Here is a 7,183-nt window from a genome sequence, read left to right as displayed (position 1 = left end):
AACATTGACACATGAAACACGTTGTGAATCTTTCCTAACTACGATGATAAAGATAGCGATATGCTACTGGCCTTATTCTTTGAATGATTTCATATGGCCTGATGAATCTCGGACTTAGTTTGCCTTTACGACCAAATCGAAGTATTTTCTTCCATGGGGATGATTTCAAGAACACTTTGTCACCGATTTGAAATTCATTGTCTTTTCGTTTCAAATCCGCATACAATTTTTGTCAATCTAAAGTTGCTTTCAAATAGTCACAAATTACTTTCACTTTTTCTTCGGTTTCTTTAACCAAATCAACCCTGTGAATTTGTTTCTCACTAAGTTTGGACCAATACAATGGAGTTCGACACTTGCGACCATACAAAGCTTCGTACGGTGCCATCTTTATCCTCGATTGAGAACTGTTATTATACGCAAATTCAACTAGCAGAAAATATTTCTCCCAATTGCCTTCGAACTGTAAAACACAACATCTGATCATATCTTCGACAACTTAAATTATTCGTTCAGACTATCCGTTAGTTTGTGGATGAAAAGCTGGACTAAAATTCAACTTCGTGCCTAGAGCTTCTTGCAAATTCTTCCAAAATCTCAACATGAACCTCGAATTTCTATCCGAAATAATCGAAACTGGCACCCCATGATGTCTAACAATCCCAGATATCAGCTAATTTATCAAGTGAATAATCTGTACGTTCCAGAAGAAATTTGCAGATTTTGTCAGTCGATCAATGACAACCCAAATTGCATCTTTCTTCTTCAGAGACATGGGTAATCCCGATACAAAATCCATCGTCACTCTATCCCATTTCCACTTCGGTATCATCACAGGCTTAAGCAAACCTGAAGGCACTTGATGTTCAGCTTTCACTTGTTGACGAACTAAATATTTTGATACAAACTCTAAAATGTCTTGTTTCATTCTTGACCACCAATATAACTTTTTCAAATTGTTTTACATTTTAGCACTTCTCGGATGTACGGACAAACAACCATTATATGCTTCATTTAAAATCTTTTGAAGAAGCTCAGGATTCCTTGGTACACAAATTCTACCTTGGAACACACTAAACTCTTTTGGCTTTCAATTCACTATCACATTTCTGAGCTTCACAGATTTGCTGAAGAAATAATGGTCTCGCTTTCAACTCAGCTACAATAGAACCGTCATGTAACACCCCAAACCCGAGATCGTCACCCGATTTGAACACGTGGTGTTACCGGGCTCACTTCCCTTATTTCTCTCTTTGTAATATTGATTGCTGTTCCAGGCAGGCTAGCTAACTGCGTCACTGTCGCCTTAAAAATCATATCTCGAGTTTTGAAACTCGGAAACTGATTCCGTAAATTTTCCCTGAATTTAGACTCATATGTCTATCCATGGATTTATTTCTAGAATTTTTGGTCAGGCCAATTGGTACAGTTTATTAGTTAAAGTCGCCCATGTTACAGGGGTCGACTACACTGACCTTCGCCCATTACGACCTGAATATCTTCTCGTACAGAGCTTCAATGCTCATGCCGTTTGTTTCTAATGAAACTATACTGAAAGGGGAATCTTCACATATAAGGCACGACTTCTAATTCCTTCTGGATAATTTATGGTAAATTTTCAAAGTCGAGACAGGGGACCCAGAAACCGTTCTGGCCCTGTCTCACGAGAACTTTAATATCTCTCAGTATACTGCTCATATGGTCGTTTCGTTTCGTCCATATAAAAATATATTCATCAAGGTTCAATTTCATAATTTATTCACTATTTAATTCTACTTATACTATTTTTAGTGATTTTTCAATCTCATCTCACTGCTGCTGTCCGCAACAGTTACTGCAGTAGACTATGCCAATTTCGTGAATCTTTCTTTGGCCTTACTAATCATCCATCATACATGACACAAATTATGGCCACCTTATCAAAATTAAAATTTCTAAGACTCGTGGCTATAGGTTCTAGCATCCCACTCGACGACCACATAGGTCATTTTCACATGGCTGAAAGTTTACAACCCACAATTCAACAAAACATAATAGCCTATACATGCCAAATGTTCTCCTAGTTCAAGTACAAAGACAATACCAAAAGGTTTCCAGCCGGTGTGATGACTTCAACGACGGTTCCGAGCACGCAACAATACGAGTCCAAGAGACCTAAAATGGGTGACAAGAAAACACCGAGTGAGTTTATAACTCAGTAAGTCATAAGCACTTCACAATTATCCATTAGCTAAATTCATCACAAAGTGAAACAATGAAACAAGGCTAATTGTTCCATCCATATCGAACTATACCATAGTTCCTTAGACCTTCGGTTCAATCTCGCACCAAGTCATACATTCACATTTCATATTCTATTCAATAAGATATTTGAGTCATTTTATACACCAACTCATTTTCACCACAATCATACAATTGTAATCATCACATAGATTTAAAGCTTACTGTGCTCAACCCCGAGCATGACCATAGTGCCTATTCGCCATGAGCTCAAGGTACTTACCCGATCCGCTGTCCGGATTAACTCGATAATGTCGCACACTCAGTGCCAATCGTAACGCAAGAGCATATAGTGAATCCGCACACTTAGTGCTATATATTTTCAGCTCGCACACTTAGTGCTATATAATTTTCAGCTCGCACACTTAGTGCTATATATTTTCAGCTCGCACACTTAGTGCTATATATTTTCAGTTCACACACTTAGTGCTGTACAATTTTTAAACCCGCACACTTAGTGCCAATCTTGTCACCGTGTCCATTTATACCCGCACACTTAGTGCCGAGACCAATACCTTATGCATGTTGCTGCCTTTATACATTCAACAATGGCATCATTCCATACACATACATTTTCATTTACACATCAACTCATTTAAACACAATTGCGTATATATTATGGTCATTTACATCAACACCAAATATATGCTTAATGACTTACCTTGTGTTGGGTAAAATAATTTCAAGTCGGCTACTCGATGACCTTCGCCTTTCCCTTGCTTGATTCTCCTTCTTTAACTCCTTGAGCTTGATCAATAAATCAACTAGTTTAACCATCTTGCTAAACATTCATAATTTAACTACACATGCATATGTATGCTTGTATATTCTAAAACCGTCCTCACTAATTACCCATTTAGTCGATTATACACATAATTAAAGGTAACATCACGATTAGATTTAACACCATCTTTATACTCAATTAGATGGCGAATGTATGTATATATATACAATGTCAACTATAACATCTTTTAAACACCTAATTTCATCTCATGAACATTTAATCAAATTTTCCTAATCTAGCATATATTTTCACATCTATTTGTAACATCATGTAAATTCACATACAACTACAATTAACCAAGCTCTTCATCCAATCATGCTCTCATGTTCGGTCATACATATCTATACTAGCCATAACAAAATAATTTCTAAGTTTTAACACAAGCACAACACTTTAGTACCATGGCGAACACTTCATGCCTCATCACCACAAAGATCAAAACACCAACCGCATTATTCCTATCACGAGACTATGGTTCGCACCTTAGCTTCCCACATTCTTCTCATAACCCCTCATAGTTCATTCGCCACCCATCATTCAACCAATAAAATTTCCTAGCAAACCCCTATGGCCAAGCACACACACACACACTTACATCTCAACTCACAATACCCAAAAAAAATCACATACTATCTAAACTATCTTAAACAATCAAAGAGTTCCCCCCTTTTCCATAGCCTAATGTTCCATTCCCCCAACATTATTCAACATTTTTGCATGGCTAAACAAGAACCATGATCGTTCACTCACAACAAGTAAACATCTTACAAGTTAACACAATGTACTAACCTCCTTAAGGCTTCAAGTGACCGAAGTTCTCCCCTCCTTCCTTCCTTCTAGCCGGCCAAGTTCAACAAAGAGAGAACTCTCTTTTCCTCCCCTTTCTCTCCCTCACTCACGGCAATGGCAAAGGTAAGGATGAACATTCCCCCTTTTTCTTTTCTTATTTTATTCCCCTTTTCTTTTTAATTCCTTTCTTTATTTTAGCTTGTCTCCCATTACCCAATTTCTTATTATAAAATCTAAGGCAAACAAATACATTGCCCATCCTCAATCTATCTTGGCCGGCCACCATAAGGAAATTTGGCAATTTGACATGCAAATCCAAGCATTTTCTAATATGTATCAATAGGCCACTTTAACATTAGCCTAGCACATTTCTCAATTTCCTCACATAAGTCCTTTCTAATAAATTTCACCTACAAATGACGAAATTAAGGCACTAAATTTTCACATATGTATATTCATGCACAATAAACATAGAAAATAATAATTAATTAATTTTGTGTCTCGGTTTTGTGGTCCCGAAACCACATCCCGACTAGGGTCAATTTTGGGATGTCACACGTCATCAGACAAAGCTAATTGTGTATTCATCGCACTCAAAGTAAATAATGACTTTTTGCTTAAAGCATCAGCAATGACGTTCGCTTTCCCGGGATGATAATCAATTACTAGCTCATATTCTTTCAGTAAATCAAACCATCTTTGTTGTTGTAAATTCAAGTATTTCTAACTCATTAAATATTTTAAGCTCTTGTGATCTATATAAATGTGGCATTTCTCATCAAGCAAGTGATGTCGCCAAATATTTAATGCAACCACAATTGCGGCCAACTCTAAATCGCGCGTCGGATAATTCTTTTCATGTGGTTTCAACTGTTGATAAACCGTAATTTATACATATTTTTATCCCATTCTTAGCACATTTATGGATGGTTTCTCCTTAGATTTGGTGAATTCGATGCTCCTAATTCTTTAATTTCATGTTTTATACTTAGGTGAGCAAAGGAGAGTAAAAAGTGCGAGAAATGAGCCGAAAACAGAGAAAATGGACCCACATGGGAAATCAACACGACCTTGACTTCCTCACATAGGTAAGCCACACGGCCGTGTCCATTTGGTAGGATCGAAGCACGAATTACACGGGTAGACTACACACCCGTGCCTATTTAACAGCCTTGACCACGGGATAGAGCAATCGCACACGGGCGTGTCCCTGACGAGCCCATGTATAGTCCTATTCGAAAAAGGCCACTTTTGAGGGCTCTTAGGCATTCTAAAGCCTATTTAAACACATAAGGAGGCATTTAGAGAAAGGGGACATGGAGTATGAGGCAAGGAATTACTAGAAAAAAGTCGATTGATCCATCTCAGAAGCTGAATTACTCATCAAAACTGAAGATCACCCTTCAATTTCCATTCAAGAGTTTTGGGTTTTGTTTATGTTTTTTATTCATTATTCTTATGAGATGTTTTCTTTTATAATTATGAACTAAACCCCCTAAATACCTAAGGGGAATGAAACCTAAGACAGATCTTGTTATTATTATCTGAATTGTATGATAAATATTTGACTTGTTCTTAATTATGTGTTCTTAATTCTTGTTTTAATATCCCAGGATATCGGTTCAAGTTAATGCGCTTATTCAGAGGAGTAAAAGTCCCTGTCTAAGAGTAAATTTTTCATAATTAAGCGGAGTTGATTACACGCCTAGAGATAGGGTGACAAGATTTTATCGGATTAGGGTGAAACCTAATAAGGGGATCCATAGATTGAGTTAATGCAACACTAGGGCGTTAATTAGAATGATATTTCAATTAATCAACCTAGGGTTAGACGTTATTAGTCTTGAGAGAGATAATAATATAACTTAGGGATTTCTACGGTTCAAGTCAAATGATTAAATCGTCTAATTCAGAGTCAAATAACAAGTGAAGTCTAGGTGGATTTTTCCTTGCGTATTGTCTTAATCAATAGAGTTTTCCCAAAAGCTTTTCCCCAATTTTCTCTCTGTGCACTCTTAGTTCAGTTAATTAGTTTAGATAAACAAATCCCTTAATTTTTAGGCTAGATAATAAAAAGAAAGTAATTACTATTACTCTTGGTTTATTTGGGTTCGACAATCCGATCTTGCTAAAGCTATACTACTGATCGATAGGTATACTTGCCTTTATCGTGATAATAGTTAGTTTCAAGAACAATTAATTATAAATTTTTAAAAACTCGTCACAAATATCACGTATCAAGTTTTTGGCGTTGTTGCCAGTGAACTAAGATATTAGGAACACTCGATTTTTATTACTTTAGCCATTTTACTTTATTTTCAATTTAAATTTTTATTTTCTTTTCTAATTTTTCTTTTATTCGCTCCTGTCAGGTTTTTATAGTGTATGACTAGAAGAAACTCATCGGGATCATTACTGTTTGATAGTGAGATCGATCGCGTAGTTTGCAAAAATCAAAGAGAAATAAGGCGAAGCTTAAGATACACAGAGGAAGAGCAAGAGGACGATACTTGAACCACAACCGAGGAGATGGCTGAAAACTAGGAAAATCCGCTACCTCCTGCGATTGTCGCTGATCTAGTAAATCAGAATCCTGCTCCGCCTACTATGTATGATTATGCTAAACCTTCTTTACCAGGAACTGAATCGAGCATAGTTAGGCCTGCTGTTGCTGCAAATAATTTTGAACTGAAACCTAACACCATTCAAATGATCCAACAATTTGTTCAGTTCGATGGTTTGCAGGACGAGGACCCAAACGCTTATTTGGCGAATTTCTTAGAGTTTTGCGGCACTTTTAAAATCAATGGCATTTCTGATGATGCCATTGGCCTTCAGCTATTCCCTTTTTCATTGAAGAACAAAGCTAAATAGTGGTTGAACTCGTTACCACGAGGGTCAACCACTACTTGGGAAAAAATGATCGAAAATTTTTTATTAAAATATTTTCCACCGGCTAAAACAGCCAAACTACATAATGATATCTCCTCTTTTGTGCAGATGGATTTAGAAACACTCTATGATGCATGGGAGAGATACAAGGACCTTTTGAGAAGGTGCCCTCACCATGGGTTACCACTCTGGCTACAGGTTCAAACGTTCCACAATGGCCTGAATCCTTCGACTAGACAGATGATTGAGGCAGCTGTTGGAGGAAATATCAATAATAAGACACCTGAGGATGCTTATGAATTTTTAAAAGAGATGTCACTAAATAATTATCAGTGTTAAGTCATGAGGAAAAAACCAACGAAACTAGCCGGCATTTTTAACGTTGATTCGGTCACCATGCTCTCTAATCAGGTAGAACTTTTGAATAGAAAAATTGAC

At 36.9% G+C, this 7,183-nt stretch overlaps 1 non-coding gene across 1 annotated transcript; it reads right to left on the bottom strand.

Annotated features, from left to right (window-relative positions):
* Positions 1-6,821: 6,821 nt before the first annotated feature.
* On the bottom strand, positions 6,822-6,927 carry LOC128294675 (small nucleolar RNA R71). Its single transcript, XR_008284983.1, has one exon. It is a non-coding gene; the product is annotated as a small nucleolar RNA R71 (small nucleolar RNA).
* Positions 6,928-7,183: the final 256 nt, after the last annotated feature.

Source organism: Gossypium arboreum, chromosome 6, assembly GCF_025698485.1.
Source record: "Gossypium arboreum isolate Shixiya-1 chromosome 6, ASM2569848v2, whole genome shotgun sequence".
NCBI lineage: Eukaryota > Viridiplantae > Streptophyta > Magnoliopsida > Malvales > Malvaceae > Gossypium > Gossypium arboreum.
The sequence above is the reverse complement of the archived record's forward strand: the minus strand, read 5'-3'. Positions and strand labels throughout refer to the sequence as shown.